Source organism: Aethalodelphis obliquidens, unplaced genomic scaffold (assembly GCF_003676395.1).
Source record: "Aethalodelphis obliquidens isolate GAN/ISIS:26980383/991018 unplaced genomic scaffold, ASM367639v1 scaffold16, whole genome shotgun sequence".
NCBI classification, from domain to species: Eukaryota; Metazoa; Chordata; class Mammalia; order Artiodactyla; family Delphinidae; genus Aethalodelphis; species Aethalodelphis obliquidens.
In genome coordinates this window covers 18,671,551-18,690,049 of record NW_020837960.1, presented here as the reverse complement: position 1 = coordinate 18,690,049, position 18,499 = coordinate 18,671,551, and the positions used below count along the sequence as shown (strand labels likewise).

General features: G+C 45.0%; 1 long non-coding RNA gene across 2 annotated transcripts in view; it reads left to right on the top strand.

Moving 5' to 3' along the window:
• Positions 1-16,569, top strand: part of LOC113625656 (uncharacterized) — a 45,051-nt gene extending 28,482 nt beyond the window's left edge. Inside the window, exons 3-6 of one of the 2 annotated variants that reach the window (XR_003434783.1) lie at positions 5,321-5,498; positions 11,673-11,800; positions 12,669-12,852; positions 15,835-16,569. This is a non-coding gene — a long non-coding RNA (uncharacterized LOC113625656). Of the gene's footprint in view, positions 1-5,320; positions 6,681-11,672; positions 11,801-12,668; positions 12,853-15,834 lie in introns of both variants that reach the window. The other variant, XR_003434784.1, reaches the window with a different exon arrangement.
• Positions 16,570-18,499: the final 1,930 nt, after the last annotated feature.

Below are 18,499 nucleotides of genomic sequence, written 5' to 3'. Positions count from 1 at the left end.
GTAGGAGAAAAGGTCTGTACTTGCAGATTTTCTCTCTGTATAACTGTGGTTTCTATTCTTTCGCTCCTCTCCATCATATTGTTTATCCCAGGGGAGGTTTTGCTCTTACCTGCCCCTCCCATCTTCTTCCAGTGGAAGAAAGACTTCCTCACCGGCCTATCCTCTTGAGGCTCTGTGTACATCACACTTTCTTCTGTGCATCCCATATTCTCCTCTAACACTGTGACCTCGCCAGTGCCCCATCAGGAAGCAGACTCTGTCTCCTCCCCTTGAACCTGGGTGGATCTTTGGATGGCTTCAACCAGCAAGCCGCAGAGAAAGTGGTGCCATGTGACTGCTGAGCTGTCGTGTGCTGGAGCCCTTGCTGCCAGGGAGCCAATGGTCTTGAACATTTTTCCCCAGCTCCACGCCCAGTGGAGCCACGTCAGTAGCCTGAAGACGGCCATGGTGAGATTATTTAATTGCAGAAGCCAGCAAATGCTACAATCACAATCATACTCACACCGAGCTGGTTGTTAAACATTTACCAGCAAACCACCATTTCTGAGGCTAAATCATAAGTGGTGCAGCTTCCTTGGGTTCTCCTTCTCTCAGTACATGTGCTCTTAAATCCTTGTCTCCATGCTGTGAAGAAGCCCAGGGCCCTGTGTGGTGTTCTGGCTGACAGCTGAGGTCCCAGCTCCAGCGAGCATCAGTCACCACGAGCCATGTGAATGAGGAAGCTTACTGATGACCACAGCGCCAGCCACCATCTGTCTGTCTGCTGCGCCCAGTCAGCCCCCAGATAGAATAATAATAAATGATCATTGTTGTTTTACGCCACTTGGGGCAGTTGTGCAATTATAGAGAATCTGAACAACGATACTTGCACTGCTCTTCACAAGACGTCATAAGTTAAGAGGAATGAAAATGCATCAGTTTCACACTGAAAAAAATATCTGTTTTACATGATAAATCTTCATGCTCAGAGTAAGAGTCACTCATTCACTCATTTATTCAACAAATATTTACTGAGTGCTAATTAAGCGGCAAACCCTGCACTCACTCTGTGTTAAGGGTGGAGGAGCCCCCAGTATGCAAATGGAGACAAAGTGGAAACAACCAGATACAAGTGTAGTGTGAAAGGCACTGCATTAGAAGTGTGTGTAGGGTCCACTGGGGAGGCACAAAGGAGAAAGGGGCCAACTCTTTTTTTAAAAAATTGTGTTGAAGTATAGAGTTGATTTACAATGTTGTGTTAATTAATTTCTGCTGTACAGAAAAGTGAATCAGTTATACGTATATACATTCTTTTTCATATTCTTTTCCATTATGGTTTATCACAGGATATTGAATATAGTTCCCTGTGCTATACAGTAGGACCTTGTTTATCCGTCGTATATATAATAGTTTGCATCTGCTAATCCCAAACTCCCAATCCTTCCCTCCCTCATCCCCTCTCCCCCTTGGCAACCCCAAGTCTGTTCTCTATGTCTGTGAGTCTGTTTCTATTTTGTAGATATATTCATTTGTGTCGTATTTTAGATTCCACTCATAAGTGATATCACATGATATTTGTCTTTCTCTGTGTGGTTTACTTCATTTAGTATGATAATCTCCAGGTCCATCCATTTTGCTGCAAATGGCATTATTTCATTCTTTTTTTATGGCTGAGTAGTATTCCACTGTATATATGTACCACATCTTCTTTATCCATTCATCTCTCGATGGACATTTCGGTTGTTTCCATGTCTTGGCTATTATAAATAGTGCTGCAGTGAACATTGGGATGCATGTATCTTTTCGAATTACAGTTTTGTCCAGATATATGCCTAGGAGTGAGACTGCTGGATCATATGGTAATTCTTATTTTTTTGTTCTTTGAGGAACCTCCATACTGTTTTCCATAATGGCTGTACCAATTTACATTCCCACCAGCAGTGTAAGAGGTTCAGAAAGGGACCAGCTCTTGACTGTTGATTGGAGGTGCGCAGAAAGTGGGTGACAGTCGAGGAAGACTTCAGAAATGATGTCTGGGCTGAGTCCTGAAAAGTGAGGCAGTTTCCCAGGTTACAGGTGGGGAGGGTTGCCCAAACAGAGAGCAGCCCCACGAGAAGGAATGAAACCCTGGGAGCCTGAAGCCCTTGTTTTGTGTGACTAGACAGCACCCCAGGAATGCTAGACAGTTGCTGAAGAATCCTGAGTAAGCAGGTGCACACTGAGGCGTGTTGAGAAATAGAAGGCTGAGGAGATAGGTTGAGACCAGGTTAGGAGGAGCCTGACTGTCTCCTGAAAAAGCTCTTGGTAAAATAAAGTTAAAATATTATTTAAAATCTATTGCAAATCAACAAATGACGTCATGCTCAGTGAGAAAACACTCAGGGCTTACTATGCCTGTCGTGTCTGTCACTGCACTCATGACACGTGTTCTGATTGGTTGTCCCTTCTATTCTGACTAGTCAGGGCCCTTGTCTAGTTTTTAAATATTTAAAAAATATCATCCCTGAAAACATGATTAGAATCAAGAACAGGACAAAGGAGGTAGCATTCACCATTTTGTGAAGGAAATAAAACAAGAGGTGTAAATAATTAGGAAAAAAGGGGTAAAACCATCATTACCTGCAGATGATTTGACTTTATACCTTAAAAAAAAGAGGCAGAGAATCAACGTGAAATTTTAGAACTGATAACTATTCAGAAAAAAATAAGCGTAGAATGCCGGCTCTCTCCCCAGGGATTTGTACAGTTAATGCAATCTGGAACAAAATTACCCCAGGATTTTCCCCCTGGGGAAACTTGATTAAATCATCTTTGAAAAAGTAATCTGGAAAAATAAACATGTGAGGAAAACGAGGAGCCTGGCCCCAGTCTCTGGTCTCAGGATTCCAGGCGAGGACAGCAAACGGGTTGCCAGGGCTGGAGCCCAAGTGGTAGGGAAGGCAACTGTTTCTTGCCAGAGGCCAGGGCCTCAGAGAAAGGCGAACAGCCAGTGGGAGGAGGTGGGGTTTTGGGGGGAGAACCTCTGCAGCTGGTGCTATGCCTTTCCCATCGTTGACCCAGGTCCCGGGGATGCTGATACACTGCTGACTCAGCAGCTAGAACAGCGACCTGAGGACGGGTACTATTCCTTTTCCCCAAGCCCGCTCTAAGGCGCCAGCTAGAACTGAGTGGCAGGGCTGAGGCTGGAAACCTTTCAGGGAGGAGGGAACCAGTCTCTCGGGGCGTGTCCTCACATCCTCCCCAGAACCCCTGGGACCGCTGAAACCGGGGCTCAGAGACACCCCAGTATTTTCCTGGAGCACCTGGGGTGGCTGCCCAGTTCCACAGGGCCCTTAGAATCTGAAAGTTTGACTGTCTTTTTTCTTTTTTTTTTTCTCCTAGACCCAGGAGTTTCTTTATTTATAAAATTGCAGTAAAATATACATAACATAAAATTGACCATCTTGACCATTTTTAAGTGCACAGTTTAGTGATGTTAAATACATTCACCCTGGTGTGCAACCAACACCACCATCCATCTCCACAACTCTTTTCCATCTTGCAAAACTGAAATGGTACCCATTAAACAGCGCCCCCATCCCTTCCTCCCCTCAGCCCCTGGCAACCACCATTCTGCTTTCTGTCTCTGTGACTGGGACTGCTCTGAATACTTCAGAGAGATGGAATCATACAGAATTCGTACTGTTGTGCCTGGCGTATTGCACTTAGTACAATATCCTCAAGGTTCATCCAGGCTATAGCTTGAGTTGATTGTGTTTTCGTTCTTCTCCTTCTATGAATTAGTTCGGGACTGAGATAGTTTGCTTCTGTTTTTTCTCAAATTATCTTCAGGAAAATTATAACGCTGAGAAAAGTCAAAAAAAAAATGAAATGCTTTGTGATTCAGGTGGAAGTTGAAAGAAGGGTCCCTGACGGTTTCTCCCCAGTTAGGAAGCCATCAGGATTAGCGGATGGTAAATACAGAAAAAAATGACTCAGATAGAAGGGTAACGTGAGAATGGAAAGTTCTCCAAGGAGAGCCTGAAGAGAATGAGAATGGTTACACAGAACTAATTTGTTTGAGAATAACACACAATAAGAGACAGCCTTCTGCACAGTCTGGGGGAGGCCGGTGGGAAGGAACACTTGGGAACGGGGGAGTCAGTGTTGACTCGTCCCCTGATCACTCATCGTGTGGTGCACAGGTTGGCCTTTGGCCGACTTTAATACCTCCCTTCATTTCCATGGCTTCTGTCAAGAAGTCAGGCGTACCCTCATTAACTCACAGACTCCTTTGTAATTAAACTCAAGCATACGCTCATTAACTCATTACTCTTTTGAATTAAATTTCCTCATGGGATACATTAGGTTTTATAAAATAATCCTTTTACAATGTCTGGCTTGGAGTGAGCACTACTTATTCAATGAATGAGTGAACTCACTTTTACCAGCAGAGCCCCACTAAGTAGGCCACCTCAAGGCTTATACGGAACAACATGCATAATAAAATCTATACTCTGAATTCAGCTTGTAACTCGGTTGTACTAACACGTGACCTTTATTCACATGGCAATGATTGTAGTGGCCAAAAGCTTGGACTCTGGATTGCATTGCCTAAGTTCAAGTTCATTATACACTTGGTAGCTTGGTGACCTTAGGTAGTTACTTAATCTCTCTGTACCTCACTCTGCTCATCTGTGAAATGGGGATAATAATAGCACCTACTTTGCTTTGGGCAGTATTTTCAACAGTGGTTTTCCACTCACTTCCAACAGTAGCTGCTTCCACTCTGTTGCTCATCTCTGGGTCGCCCCCCACCCCTGACCACCACGTCTTCTTTTCAGCTTTTCCCTCCTTCCATCACGTTTGTAACTAACTCCCCACATTAAATTCCCTCTGTTTTCTTAAGTGATAAAACTATTTTTATTATTACTGACATCTAGCCTCTGAACCTCATAATCACTTTCCAAAGACTCCTGCTTTTTCAAAAAATTCCTCTATTTCTGTACTTAAAATATGTATCATCTGGTTTGGGAGAAAACATTCCCTCTTTGCTGCATCTGCAGGGCCACCTGGAAAAGCTACTGAGAGACCAGCCCTGATTCCTTCCCTTACTGACCTCCTGGGAGGACGGCCCTATAATCCGAAGTTTAGTCTGTTTTGAGCCCTGGGCTAAAACATGCTCAAAAAGGGCTACTGTCCTTCAGGCAGCCCCAGGCTACGACAGTGGGTCTGGGAGTCGGGAGGCTCTGTCCTCCCTGCTCACAGCCAGTCACCCCACTTCAACTTGCTCGGGGGAGGTGCGGCCAAACATTGCAGAGAAGATTCAAGTCACCTCACATGCCACTCTTTCCTCCAACAGGTTCCACCAACCCACCACGTGGTGTGAAGTCTTCAGCGTGGGTTCAGGGCTGGAGACTGGCACGGCCAGGACCATGGTGAGACAAGAGAGTCAAGACTGAAGGAGATGTCACCCTCAGGGCCACGCAAGTGCAGGGTCAGCGTGAAAAAGGAGCCCTTCCTTACATTTTGGACAACAGGTGCCTTTCTGCCCCACCTGGTCTCACCCCTTTATACCATCCTTTTCCACGAGAACAACACAAAACTGAGAATGTCAGGGTTGGAGGAGGCAGGACTTCCTTGGGTCCAGTGCTTAAGACTCCAGGCTTCCACTGCAGGGGGCGCGGGTTGGATCCCTGGTGGGGGAACTAAGATCCCGCATGCCGCGCTTCACGGCCACAAAAAAAGAAAAAAATGTTGGAGGAGGCCTTTAATGTCCTAGGACTCCCCTGCTTCTCCACATGTGGTCCATGGAGACGCAGCAGGGTCTTCAATGTAGATTCCTGGGCCCAAGCCCAGACCAACAGATTCAGAATCTTCGGGAGGTGGGGCGGGAACCTGCATTTTAATAAGGAGCCTCAGGCACTTCTGATAAACTAACAGTGGAGAGCTTCTCCTTGATGCTCACCTGTCACAGCATACCTTACCCAGCCTCCCGAAGTCGCCTGTTTTAGATCTAAAAAAAACGGCGGTTAGTCTATCACACTGGGCACCATTCTGTCTCCCTGTAACTTCACTCTGTCTCAGATCCAGAGTCTGGAATGACACTGTATAGGTTTCATCTCTTTTCTACATCTCAATCCTCGAGCACTAAGGTGTCTCTCGGGTCCTCAGCCCTCTTCAAGGACCTTAAGCCTCTTTAAGTTAAACAGTTGGTGTTCAGTCGACTCTTCCTCACAATCCACCAGCACGTAGAGAGAGCAAGAAAGGAGAAGAGGCTGCCAGATACGCCTGCACTACCAACTAAAGTTAAGGCCCTGAGATGGAATGTTTCCAGCACTAATTCACAACTCCACTAAATTGTAACTTCGGCCCTGAATTTTAACAGCCCACCTTTCAAACGCTTCCCGGGGTTGCGCTGCTGCCCCCTTCCGGCCCTGGGTAGTACTGCAGGCTGTCGAAGCTGGCGATGGGGATGCGCTTTCCCCACACGTGGGAGTGGGAACGCGAGATAATCCGTCCGTCCCAGGGAAAGCCAGGAGTTGCTGTCCTGCAGCAGGCGAGAAATCCGAGACGAGAAACAGAGAAAGGAAGCGTGCGGCGGGGAGGGGGGGACCCGCCAGCGAAGAGAAGACCTGGAAGATGTAGACCTGGACCACCCCGAACCCACAGTGGCCCAGTTCTGCCCGGTTCTGGATCTGGCTCTTTCGTCAGCTCAAAAGGTGAGTTGGGACAGCCCTGTGCAGCCTTTCAAGTTGGAGAAAGAATCCTAGCAGGTGGTTTCTCGGAGTCATTCAGGGGAAGATGACAATGTGCTGATTTGTGCTTCCTGGAAAGAAAATAACTACATTATGAAAGTGCTTTTCTTAATTGTGCGGAGGGAAAGAAAATATTCATCTTCACTGAGTCTAAGGAAAATGGTTTTTCTCGTGGAAAGAATAGTTGTAAAGGAACAACGAACTTCAGAGTGAAAGCAAGTTGTGCTGGGCTCTTAGAAACATCTTGGTAACTACAGAGCAGTGAGGAGGGATCCCCTGTTGGGTCTCTGAGCAGGTGACTTTGACGTGGTCATTATAAAAGTGTGGTAGAGCTCAGAGGAAGTACATTTTCCATTTCATAGGGACCGAATAGTGAAGGACACATAGGGAAGTGGTGGGGTCACTCTGGCACACAGATACGCAGTTACCTCCATGGAATTCATGCAGGATGGGATAGTTAGGAGGGCAAATGGAGCAGAGGCTACATAAAGAGCTGCAGACAGTAAAGGATTTGTGTCCTGAGCACCCAGAACGTTTGTTGGAAATATTCAACAACTGTGGTTAACACCTGCCTTTGGAGGAACAGGTATGGAGGTGGTTAATGTTTAGCCTTTAACGTTATTCAAAACCAAGTGATGAGCTGGGGTTCCCATCGCATCTGATTTAGGAATAAACAGTGTAATTGACCAAGTCAATCACTAAAAACCACACTCACCAAGTCAAAAATGTGCTCAGATTGGAGCTTTGAGGTGGAAGTAGGTAATGCGAGGTGCTGTCGAAGTGCTAAATGTTGAGAGAAACTGAGATGTCTGCGGCACAGTCTCGCTGTGGGGCCAGGGCACAGACCAGAGGTTTAAGGTAAGGCAGTAAAATTTGCAGTAAAAGTACTATAAAGTTGAACACTGAAACTGGGAACGTTAGTTATAAAAGGGTCAAACTCAGAATTACTGGCATTTTGGGCTGGCTAATGCTTTGTCGTGGGGTGCTGCCCTGTTCCTTGCAAGGTACTTAGCAGCATCCCCTTGTCTCCGTCTGCTGGTTACTAACCACGTCATGACAATCAAAACTGTCTCCAGACATCGCCAGCTGTCCCCTGAGAGGCAAAATTACCCCTGGTTGCTTACCACTGAGATACACCAATTGGATTGAAAAGTGAAAGTGTGTGAAGAATTGTCATTCAGTAACTGTTATCAGTTAATTCCCTCTTATCAGTTAATGCCCTTTATTATCACTAAACTTATAGGAGAGGACACGCCAGGGGCTATTATCACTACTCTTATTGATGCAGAAGCAAATGAGAGACAAACAATCCCATCACTGTCATACACAAATCACTGTTTATTCCCACTGGAGAGAAGGGGCTGCCCAGCCCACTCCCGCAATCTCTTCCTGTTTCAGATTTCTACCAAATAGGGAAACTTTCTACCCAGCAAGAAACATATTCATTTTCTTAGTACTTGGAAAGTTTAGAAATTGCCTAAAATGGTCCTTACCACCATAATTATCATGGATCTACTCTGTTGAGCATCTGTTGTGAATGAGGGGTCCACCCTCTCTTAGAAGAGCTTCCATGTGAAAGGGCCAGGGGGAGCATGTGGTTCAGTTTTGTGAATTTTGCATGTTTTCAGCATAATAGTGAATAGATCTTTCATAGCGTATTTTTGTTTGTTTGTTTGTTTTTTACCTTTTGACCCCCTGAACCCATTTCTCATTTCTACACACTCCTCTGCCCCTACACCTGCCACCTCTGGCAACCACCAATCTGTTCTGTGAATCTATGAGCTTGTGGGTTTTTTTTTTTATTGTTGTTGGAGATTCCATATATAGATCGTATCGTATTTGTCTTTCTCTGTCTGACTTATTTCACTTAATGGCCTTGAAAAATCCATCCATGTTGTCACAAATGGCAAGGTTTCCTTCTTTTTTATGGCTGAATGATATTCTGTTTTTATATACCACAATTTCTTTATCCATTCATCCGTTGATGGACTCTTCGGTTGTTTCTACATCTTGGCTTTTATAAATAATGCTACAGTGAACATGGGGGTGCATATATCTTTTTGAGTGAGTGTTTTTGTTTTCTTCGGGTAAATACCTGGAAGTGGGATTGTTGGATTGTATGGGAATTCTATTTTTAATTTTTTGAGGAAACTCCGTACTGCTTTCCACACTGGCTCCACCAATTTACATTCCAGCCAACAGCGTATGAGAGTTTCCTTTTCTCCACATCCTTGCTAACACTTGTTATTTCTTGTCTTTTTGATAATACCCATTCTGACAGGTGTGAGGTGATATCTCATTGTGGTTTTGATTTTCATTTCCCTGATGATTAATGATGTTGCACATCTTTTCATGTACCTATTAGCCATCTGCATGTCTTCTTTGAAGAATGACTATTCAAATCTACCCACTTTTTAATCATATTGTTTGTTTTTTGCTATTGAGTTGCATGAGTTCCTTATATATTTTGGATATTAACCCCTTCTCAGATATATGATTTGCAAATGTTTTCTCCCATTCTGTAGGTTACCTTTTCCTTTTGTTGATGGTTTCCTTTGCTGTGCGGAGCTTTTAGTTTGATGCAGTCCCACTGATTTTTGCTTTTGTTGCTTTTACTTTTGGTGTCAGATCCAAAAACTCATTGACAACACCTATGTCAAGGAGCCTTCCACCTAAGTTTTCTTCTAGGAGTTATACAGTCTCAGGTCTTACATTCAAGTCTTTTATCCATTTTGAATTAATTTTTGTGTATGATGTAAGATAGTGGTCTAGTTTCATTCTTTTGCAAGTGGCTGTCCAGTTTTCCCAACACCATTTATTGAAGAGACTGTCCTTTCCCCGTTGTATATTCTTGGTTCTTTTGTCATAAATTAATTGACAATATATGAAACAATAAATCCCACTGCAAAGGTAGTATACAGTAAAAGTAGTGGATTAATCCCCTATAGAGCTAGTATGAAGGTTAAAAGACAAAAGTGGTAAAAATAACTATGATTAGAATAATTACTTAAGGGATGCACAAAATAAAAAGACCTAAAATGTGACATCTAAAACAAAACTTGCAGGGGAGAGTAAAAATGTTGAGCTTTAGAATGCAATCAAACTTAGGTTATCGACTTAACATAGACTGCTATAGATACAAATTGTTATATGTAAGCCTCATGGTAACCACAAAGCAAAAACCTATAGTAAATACATAAAAGATAAAGAGAAAGTAATATAAGCAGACCACTCAAGAAAGTCTTCAAACCACAAAGGAAGAGAGTGAGAGAAGAGGAAGGAGCAGAGGGACTACAAAACAGTCAAAACGATTAACAGCATGACAATAAGTGTATACCTATCATAGCATATTTGAATTGGTAAATTCACACAGTGAGTTCTGTGAATAAAAAAGCAGATTTACTATTATTTTCTCAAACTGCAGCTTTTTTGTGGGTTTGGCACTCAAAACATATTTATTTTTGCTTTGAATTGAAATAAATCCATTATCAAAGGTCATAAAAAGTAATTCACAAAGGGGGACATTAACCAGAAAACAATCAGTGAAAGAATGTGCAATATCACTGGTAATCCAAAATGTAAACTAAAATAGCAATTAACTTTCATCTTTGCCTATGAAAGTAATTAAAATGATCTAGTCTTCCTAACACCCAATGCTGGCTGTGGTGCGGTGAAACTGGCACTTCCATATATTGGCTAGTGACACTGTAAATGGATACAAGTCCTTTGGAAATTAATTTTACCTCAAAAACCAAAAAAAAATGCTCATGCTTTTTAATTCCGTAATCTCATATCAAATTATTTATTCTAATGGAAAGATATGTTTCTTGGGATTAGTCAAGATAGTGAAAAATTGTAAGTAACCAACAATAAGGTATAGGTTGGGTATAGTATGATATATCCTGCTCTGTAGAATGTGATATAGATAGAAGTGTTAAAATGATGGTTACAAAGACCACACAGTTATAGAAAGAATTCTTGTGTCAAAATGCGGAAAAAAAAAAAAAAAAAGGGAATTCCCGGGCAGTCCAGTGGTTAGGGCTCAGCGCTTTCACTGCCGTGGCCCCTGTTCAGTCCTTGGTAGGGGAACTAAGATCCCACAAGCTGCACAGCACGGCCCCCACCCCTCAAAAAAATGTGAAGTGTTAATTTAATGTGCCCTATGAATACAACCATCAAAAATGTGTGTGTGTGTGTGTGTGTACACGTACATATACATACATACATATATACTTGAAAGAAAAGCTCCAAAATACCACCAGTTGTCGGGCTAGAGTCCTGCAGTTGTTTATAATGACAAATGGTTTTCTTTTCTCTATGACCTAATTTTTCTGTTACTTTACTTTCATAATTTTAAAGAAAATATTACAAAAGAGGAAAAAATATTTCCTCTCCGCCATCACATCATAGCCCCTCTTTTTGTTTTTCCTCTTGGGGGACTTATTTCTGCTTATCTGCGCCACTACAAGCTACTTATTGTCTCTGGAATTTGGGGAAATAATTTACGTTTCCTTTTCAATGACACTTTTTTTTTCTTTTGGAGTAGATCCATTTATTTCAAATTAATTTACATGAATGAGCCATGTTTCATAACTCCAGGGAGGAGAGAGCTACAGGCTTAATTCTGCCAAAATACTGGCATTGAGACTTCATGACATTTTCTTGGTGGAAATGGAGAAAACAACTTTCTGGGAATTCATGAGTTTTCTCTAATTGTGCGTTTGTGTTCACATGTATTTGCTGGAGGAAGGGTTCACTCCTCTTTTTTTAATTAAAAATTCAATCCAGTGATGCTTCTTGAATGTTTTAAATTATAAACATAAACCTGCTCATGGGTGAAAAAGCAAAGCAGTATTAGGGTAAAGAGTAGAAATGAACATACTTCTCACACCTTCCTCCAGCACTTTCCTCTGGCCCGACCCCTGTGGCCCTATACCTGGCTACTTCTCTCCACAGGTGACGGGTATTAACATGGTTTGCTGTGTGTGTGCTGCATCTTGTCCTAGGCCTGTCGGTACACATGTGGACATCATTTACATTGATGAGGTCGTACTGGACACACCCCTCTGCCCCCTCTGCTTGTGGTAAGTTGTGTCGAATTGCCCTCCAAAGAAGTGGCACCACCGGCGACGTAGCCTAGCTGTTCCCCCCCCCTCACTGGACTCCTAAACTGTTCTTCATCTTTGCTGATACCTCATGGTTGTTTTAATTAACACTTCATTCCTTATCACTGTGTGACGTTGAACATAATTTACGAAGTCGATTGTCCAGCATTTGGGACCTTGTGCGGGAATTCTGTCTCCTCCTTCTGGCTGGGGCTAAAGCTCGTTGCCCACATCAGAGCCACCTGTCTCCTAAGGAACATTCTTTAAGGTGTGACAGAATTAGCAGCACATCATTCTTTTTTACCTCTTATCCATCTTGCCAGTTTATAAAGTAAAAGCCTGAAGGAATAAGAATGGCCTCATTTATAAGATGGATCTAATACCTGTACCCTGTGTCGGTTTGTCTCATTGGGTCTGATGTTATAACCGATAAGGGTATCAGTGTTTTTTTTAAATGGATGTTTCTACCACTGTTTGCAGTTAGTGACTAAAGAAAGCAGTCCATTTGGGATATTCAAAAATTTTTAAATCTCTCTGTATCCCTACACTGTTTTTTGTTTGTTTGTTTTCTTCAAAGTTCACAGGAAACTAAAGCATGTGGCTCTTAGCCCAGTTAGTGGCCCAAGGTACAAATGCTTGTGTTATGATGTAACACAGACAAATACAGGTGGTTTCCACAAAAGCTGCTGTGGATTTGAAGATGTGATATCTTGGGTTGTAGGTATGATAGGAACAATTCACATGTTGTTTTAAAGAAAATTTATACATTTGTGGCAACTCCACCACACGAATATGAACAGTTTGCCCTTCTTTCTCTTCCCCCTGTTATTTCCCTTCCATGACACAGAAGGAAAGTGTTGGCCCCTGGCTAGATGTGAAGTCCACACCAACCCCTGAGGAGAGAATTCCACTACCTTCTCAGTGTTATTTATGTGCTGCTCCCTGTGCTACTGAAGCTTACAAGTCCTGAAACTCCAGAGGGCTGTCTGAGGGCAGGATGCGGAGCATCTGGAGCTGAGACAGGAAGAGAGGTGTGTGGGGACTGGTGACATGTTCGGTGATGTTGCCAGTGACACAGGGAGGGGCTTTCTCTCCCCCGGACACCCCACCGATGATGAGACTCGCCCAGAGCAAGTGCTTTGCGTCATAACCAGGGACACACCTGTTCTACATCTAGAAAAGTGAGGTTAGGAAAGACCCTTAGGAGCCCTGCTGGGCCATAACCCCCTCCTGCCCTTTGAGACCGGGTTTGTCCTTGGGTACGGGACAGTTGTTTTTCTAGATGGGGTTTTAGTGGCTTAGCTTACGTGGCACCCCTGTGGTCATCGACCTCAACAAGTGTGGACACCAACAAAAAACATCTGTAATTCATTCAGTAACTAGTTGTCGACGACTGGGGGCCTCCTTTCTGTTTGACAAAAGGGTGCACACCTGGTAAACCCCATCAGGCCAGGGAACTGGCCTAGTTTCATGTCCCCTGGTGAAAAGCCAAGTCAGTGATGGGGAGGAAGCTGTTGTTTAATCTGGGCTTCAGTTCCCCTGATTTTCTGTGTGTAGGGCCACCAAGGCAACAGGTTTTGCAAGCACATTGTAGAAAGAACGAATCCTCGTGAAGAGACATTCTAACAGTGGTTCTCGGAATCATTCATTAAATGTATATTGAAGACCTGCTACGGGCTGTGCACGCATGTCTTCCACAGTTGTTTCTGGAAAGGCAGCAGGAGGCAGGATCATCAGGGGATAGCTGGGAATTGCCCAGCACTGCGTTCTGTGGGAGGAAGGGCGTGTGACACCCTCGTGCTCAGCTCGGATGCTTCGTGTCCTGTTTTCTCACTGCAATCAAAACTATGAAAGCCAGTTCTGCTCAAGTGAGAGCAGGCCTCTCAGGCTTGACAGATGTTACGACCCCTGCCTTCTAATCTAGCCGTGTTACCTTGGGCACGTTCTTAACTCTTCTGGCCCTCCATCTCCTCATCTGTGAAATGGGCACGATGCTCCTTACCTGGTGAAACACGATTGCAAACCCACAGGACTGATGGAGAAGGTGCGCCCACCTCCTTGCAGCCCCTGACTCTCCCTGGGAAGCCCTTCCTTTCTCGGTTTCTTCCCCTTTCCTCCTTCTCGGTGGTAAGAAGGACAGGCTGGGCTTGCAAGTCTCAGAGGCCAGGTTTCAAATGAGTCACAGAAGCCTCATTTCAAATCCCAGTTCTACCACTCAGTAGTTAAGCAGCTTTGAGCATATGAACTGTCTGAATCTCGGTTCTCCCTGTGCCTCCTGGGCAGCCAAGGGGGACGAAATGAGGTGACACGTGGGAGACCTTGGCAGGGCGCTGGGGATTTGCCTCTGATTTCAGACTGACCCGTCTCCCATCACATCGACTCCGACTTGCTGTAAAGGGGCTCCTGCAGATACCAAGCCAGCTTCTGAGTGTGACACATCCTAGAAGCAAAGCGTTAGGGAATAAAAGCTCCGTATCTCATTGTAATCCCTGGAGCTGAAAGCACTGGCTGAATCGCCCTGCCTGTGAGCTAACAGAGGATCAGCAGCTGAGAGAAGCTGCCAGAGCGAGCTCGGCCTGCCAGGGTGGCCCCCCGCCGGCAGGCCCACGCTGAGCGACGGCGGGGCGGTGGAGGAAATCACGGCGAGCAGCAGCCTCCGGCCGTGTGCTCTTCTCCTTAGTTATCACTTCCACGCGTATCCCGTCACTCACTGCCAGCATCCGCTGCGCTCAGGTCCTTCCACCTGGGAGAGCCGGCGGGCGGCACTGCCGAATGCTGCGGTCCCCTGGTCTGCAAATCTCTGCGGTACCAGCAATGAGGCCTTTCTAAAAGTGTGCTTGAAAATGGAGCTGTGCCCTTTCAGGACAGATTCCTGGAGGGACTTTGCGTATGAAGTGAGGATGTTTGCCCCAGGTCCTGTCAGGATCAGCCAGCACCCCACCCTTCACCCCCGGAGCTGACCTCTCCCAAGCAACAAACTGGTAGAAAATTGCAGAACTGTCCCACACTCAGGCACTAGGGGCAAAGGGACAGAGCATCCACCGCCGCTCCCAACCTACTGCCTCTACAGGGCTACCTCATTCCCTGGGCGGGAGAATTTGCTGTCCTACCTGATTGGTTGGATTTTGGTTGTGTATTTTATTTTATTAATCTATTTATTCGACCTCGCTGCGAGGCATGTGGGATCTTAGTTCCCCGACGACCAGGGATCGAACCCCCGCCCCCGGCAGTGGAAGGGTGGAGTCCCAGCCACTGGACCGCTAGGGAAGTCCCTATTTTAAAAGTTATGGATATTTCTTCCAAAGAGGGGAAGCTCTTTCTCATAGTGTCAACTTGCTCAGACCATAGCAAGTCCACAGTGAAGCCGTGGTGGGTCTCCAGGCCTCCTGGGTCTCAGTCCAGGCTGCTATGGTCAAGTCCATGCTTACCCTTTTTCCGTGGACCTTGGAGAATGGTGTTATAATCGAGAGAGCTACATGTGTGTGCAGAAGTGAGAAGGGCTTCAGCTCTGTCGATATATCTGAGTCAAATCTGGGCTCTGCCAGTCGTTAGCTCTGGCTTTAGAGCGAATCTTAACCTCTCTGAGTCTCCAAGACTCCATCTGTAAAACTGAGTTAATAGTACCTCCCAGGATTGTTGTGGGGATTAAATACAAGAAGATGTACGTGAAGTGCTAACCTAACACCTGGCACTTAGCAATTGCTCAATAAATGGTACCTATTATTACCTTGCCCTCCAGGCCCTGTGTCTTCCCAGCTGTGCATCAGTGGGCAAGCTTCTTAACCTCTCTGAGCGTGGTTCCCTCATCTGTGAAATGAGGGGTGTTTCAGTCTGATCATGGCTAACAAGGCCACACCTGCAGGCCGACCGTGTCAAAGCCAGCACCCTGAATCCAGGCTGATTGAGGCCACCTGCAGGCACAGGTGACACGCACAGAGGTGGTTAATTGGCACCGTGTCAGTCCTGCCACAGCTTTTCTAATAAATTATGAATAAATTATGTTTGATTCCCAGAACTTCGTCAGCAAGCGAGAACAATGCCGGGGATGTGGAGAAGGCGTGTCATTGGTGCATTTCTAAGATTGCCAGCAGTGGTGAGTCACAGCTCTGAGAAATGTCCTAGTTTTGAAGGATTTGGGCTTCTGAAATCACATGACTTGTTAGAGCCCAGAGTGAACCCTGTGGGTGGTCTGTGCTTGGCTCAGGGTGGCCCCAGGGTAGACCTGGGAGGGGATAGTGTCCTGACCTCTGTTGATGCCCCTACTTCTACTCCTTATTTAAGAACGTTTAGCTTTTCGTAGTGCACAGGATGTATTTTCAACATAATCTGTGTTTGGAAAATGTTTGAGTGAATGGAGTCACTGATACAACCAACATGTAATGGCAGCGGAGCTAGGGGACGTGCAGGGAGATGTGAGTGGATTTGGATTGGGGTGGTTTCCCGCACCCCCATCCTACCCTGTCTCCTTGCCAAATTGGACTTTCCCCACCATCTCCTGGTGGGGCCCTTCTGTCCAGAGGGGTTGGGCCACATTACAGAAGGCCCAGGCTATATCATAACATTTGGAATATCCTTAAAACAAATCCCAGCCCTTGGGGCTCCTTGGGGTGAAAGCATTTACCTCCTACTGAGACGTGTGGTCTGTCTTTTATACAGATGATGTGTGAATGAAGGGAATCTCGTGGGACGTCTTTTTTTTTTAACCTTAATTTCTTTCTTTTTTTAACCTTAATTTCTTTTTTTTTAACATCTTTATTGGAGTATAATTGCTTTACAATGGTGTGTTAGTTTCTGCTTTATAACAAAGTGAATCAGTTATACATATACATATGTTCCCATATCTCTTCCCTCTTGCGTCTCCCTCCCTCCCACCCTCCCTATCCCACCCCTCCAGGCGGTCACAAAGCACCGAGCTGATCTCCCTCGTGGGAAGTCTTAAGCAACTTATCTTAGAGCAGTAATATTTGGAAACAGCAGGCAGAGGGTAGAGTGGGCTAAGGTATAGGGTCAGGAGACAAGGGGGTGGTGGATGGGTGCCTGGTGACTATGGTATTGACATGCTGATGCCCATGTATGATCACCAACTCCCCACCTCCCTCTCCTCTCAGGACAGCTCGTTCACTGCTGCATCCCCAGCACCTCCAATGGTGCCCAGCACGTAGTAGGAGTGTAGTAACTGTCCACCGAATGACTAGATGGGTAAATGAATGAACCACCAGCTCCCAATACAAGCGCCTCCTCTGGCTAATGTACCCAACCCCCATCTCATCCTCCTCAGACACAGCCTGACACTTTACTCCCTGCAATGGCTCTAGGTCGCACAGCCCCCTGCACCTCTGGAGCATACCTACTATATGCGGGCCAGAGTGGTGGCAATGGTCCTGGACCCATTCCTGCAGAAGAGAAGGTGAGCTTCAAATCACTTGAAAGACCCTTTGTGAGTGGACCCCTGTTCACCTCTGTGTCATCTCCTCTTCTTTCCCTTCTCACCCTGGAAAATGCAGCCAGACAAAAACACCAGGTTCCCCTTTTCCCCTGGGCCTTCCAAACTGCATTATTGGTTGGAAGGGAGAAAAAAATAGTAATTATGCAGTGGAAAAATTGGGGAAAACTCTGACGGGTTCAAAATTAACATCACCACCGAGGGACGGATGGCCATCACCTGTGCAGAAGTCTGGCTGAGAAGGCACAACCTTAATCCAAACACAAGGGAACAGGGGCAAACCCGAAGTGGAGACTGCTGTCTTAGCCCTTTTGGGCTGCTGTAGCAATTTGCCATTGACTGGTGGCGTATAAACAGCAAAGGTTTATTCCTCACCGTTCTAGAAGCTGGACGTCCAAGGTCAGGGTGCCAGCAAAGCTGGGTTCTGATGAGAGCATCTTCCAGGTTGCAGACTGCTGACTCTCCCTGTGTCTTCACGTGACGGAGAGCAGAGAGGAAGCAGGGTCTCTCTTGTCTCTGATAGGGGCACTGATCCCATTCGTGGGGCCTCCACCCCACGACCTCGTCTAATCCTAATTACCTCGCAGATGTCCTACCTCCTAAAATACCATCACATTTGGCTAAGGTTTCATCATGAATTTAGAGAGGACACAAACATTCAGTCCATAACAAACATATTCTTCAAAAATGTCAACATGATATAAAACAAATAGAGTCTGTGGAAATGTTCTAGGTTCAAGAGGACCAAGGAGATTCAATAACAAGAGGCAATACCTGACCTTAGATTGGATCCAACCCAATTGGAATATGGACAGTAGGTTAAAGTATTCTCTCAATGTGAACTTAAGGAAGTTTGCCAACTGTACTAAGGTTATAAGAGAATGTCCCTATCCTTAGGAAATACACACTGGGATGATTTCCAACTAAAAAGTTTAAAAACTTAATACAGGAAGCATATAGACAAGAGGAACCGCGTGGCAGGTATCTGAATGTTTGAGAATTTTCACAATTAACAATTCTTTTAGAATTTAGACTGGAAAAAAGCTTCCCTGGTCTTATCCTGAATTTCTTACAATGCTGCCCTAGATGCGTCTACACCACAGCGTTTTCCTTTCCAGTGACTTTTACATTTTCTTCTATATGGTTTTCTACATTTCCTGTAAAGTACTACATACTTATGTAATGACAAAGCAAAGTTCTATTTTAAGAACAATCTTCAGATGTTCCCTTTAGGT